This window comes from Oreochromis aureus, linkage group 23 (genome assembly GCF_013358895.1).
Source record: "Oreochromis aureus strain Israel breed Guangdong linkage group 23, ZZ_aureus, whole genome shotgun sequence".
Lineage (NCBI taxonomy): Eukaryota > Metazoa > Chordata > Actinopteri > Cichliformes > Cichlidae > Oreochromis > Oreochromis aureus.
The window spans coordinates 11,906,643-11,909,134 of NC_052963.1; the positions used below are offsets into that span (position 1 = coordinate 11,906,643).

At 37.2% G+C, this 2,492-nt stretch overlaps 1 long non-coding RNA gene across 1 annotated transcript; it reads right to left on the reverse strand.

Annotated features, from left to right (window-relative positions):
• Positions 1-1,085: 1,085 nt before the first annotated feature.
• On the reverse strand, positions 1,086-1,915 carry LOC120436149. The gene is made up of 3 exons (XR_005610189.1): positions 1,803-1,915; positions 1,532-1,587; positions 1,086-1,361 (listed from the first exon to the last, which is right to left on the reverse strand). It is a non-coding gene; the product is annotated as an uncharacterized LOC120436149 (long non-coding RNA).
• Positions 1,916-2,492: the final 577 nt, after the last annotated feature.

Here is a 2,492-nt window from a genome sequence, read left to right on the forward strand (position 1 = left end):
AGTTAACTTAAGTTGGAACCAAATTTAGCAAATTAGTTGGAGAAAACCTGCTGAGTTGAGTTGGAACAAAACCCTTTAAGTTGGATAAAAACTTTTAAATTATATTGGATTCAAATGCAGTAAATAAGTTGATTCATCTGTCATTAATCAAGTTGGTCCAACTTCGGTACATTAACTTGGAATAACAGAATTGCATGATGCTAAAATAAAGCAATTTAATCATGTGGAAATTCTTTCCATGATTTTTTAATGTTCATTTAAATAGTTCTTTTTTGAGTGTATATAGCCATTTTTCCCATCTGTGCACTCCACTAATGCCTGCTTTATTTAAGTGGTTTATGTTGAGGTGACGTGTTAATTAGTATCTGGTACAATTTAATTTATTCCTCCTTCAAATATGACTGTATACTCTACTGAGAATATGCATATTTAATAATAATGTGAGTGGATCTTCAAAATAGACATCAAAATAGCTCATGGAGGAAATGTGTAGAAAAGTTAAGTTCATCACTAATAATGCTGTTTGCATAATTATAACACTCATAAGCAACCAAATCATCTCAACATGTATTTGCTCAAAAATTTATTTATTACTACAAACACATTTAATCATCAACACAAGGAAAATCAGCTGAGAGGCATCAAATCAGACCTCTTATCTTCAGGACAAGGAAAGCAAACAGGAAAGCAGGTGGAGGACTTGGAGACAGTGGAGACAGTGGAGACATCACTGATCATCAGCCTCATGCGTTTAGGCTTTAAATGTTCCTCTTCATCATTAACAGGAAAAACGCTTGAATATGTGCGCTTTCTACAGAGACGTAACTCTGCAATGGGTGGAGGTCTCACAGGCAGAGGAACATCACTGGGACACATGAAAAGGCCGCCGTCATCCAAGGATGAACGATCATTTTAAAGTCTGGATGCATGACCTTGTCAGTGTCCTTTGACTGAAACCAGGCATCAGCAGGTGGAGGACTTGAAGACAGTGGAACATCCCAACTCATCAGCCTCATGCGTTTAGGCTTTAAATGTTCCTCTTCATCATCCACAGAAAAAACGCTTGAATATCGGCGTTTTCTACAGAGACGTAACTCTGCAGTGGGTGGAGGTCTCGGGGGCAGAGGAACATCACTGGGACACATAAAAAAGGCCACTTCGTCATCCAGGGATGAACGATCATTTTTAAAGTCTGGATGCATGACCTTATCTGTGTCCTTTGACTGAAACCAGGCATCAGCAGGTGGAGGACTTGGGACCTCACATGCAGGTGCGCTGATCGGTCTAAACATGTAAGAGGGAAATTCACTCTCCAGAGCACAGCGGTCTTCGTTGGATGAGTCTGGGTGCTTCTCCTTTGTCTGTGGAGGAGGCAGACTTTGAGCCAAAGGGATCTTGTGTTGCAGAGGAACATTCAAGTCATCTGACATTTTGCTCTGTTACATATTATTATTGTTGTTGTTGTTGGATTTTTCTTTAAAAATTCACACAATTTAGTGTTGAGAAACAGACACAGTGAAGGGTAACTTACCACAGCTCGAGCCATTTTAGGCGTCTGTCACGGCAAAGACGCAGGATTTGGTTTCTCTGTGTAACATTACAGGACAGTTGTCATACATTTTCAAGTCAGTTTGATAAATTACTATCAAACTTCTCAAACTGTATCATTAAAGCATTGTTTAGGTGGACAAATATGAAAGAAATGAAGATAAAAACAGTAACAGCTGGCAATCAAGGTAAAAGAAACCTTACGAAAAAGGTCTTAATCATTATTGTTTAAAAGTAAATCTTTCAGTCCTTACTTCAGGGACTTGTTTGAAGTTTCTGTGCTTGCTGTCAGTCGCAGATTTGTGTCAGATAGTTGCAGTTGAAGTTTGCAAGAGCTTCAGTGTTGTGTCTGTTCAGTACCAGTGTAATGAGGAGACTGAGTGCAGGTTTGGAATCCTCAGTTACAGAAGAATGCAGCAATGTTTGAATTTGTTATTGTTATTGTTTTAATAACAACAACTACCAGGATCATGCCATAGCAACACAGTGATGCCCAATCAAATGTCAGATACAAGGGATAGCACACATACACATCCAACAGGACAGTAAAGCAATGGGCATCAATGCCACAAGTCAGGCCTTAAAAATACCTCAGTTATATAACAGCACACTGACAGTGTCTCATCCAAATGTATAAAATATATACATAAAATGTATAAATACAATTAACATAATATTCATTTCAATTTTATTTAATTCTCTTCATATAGCGCCAAACAGATGTCTCAAGTCGCCACTGTTATAACATAGATATATTAACATAAACATGAAATCCATTATTTAATTTTCTTCCATTCACTCCAGTTCAATTCAATAGCTATATAGATGGATAGACAGATACTTTATTAGATACTGTATTATATACTGTATTGATTCCAAATGGAGAATTAATGTGTTATATCACCAGGATAATGAATTCAAGTAGTACAATCTACAATAAATAG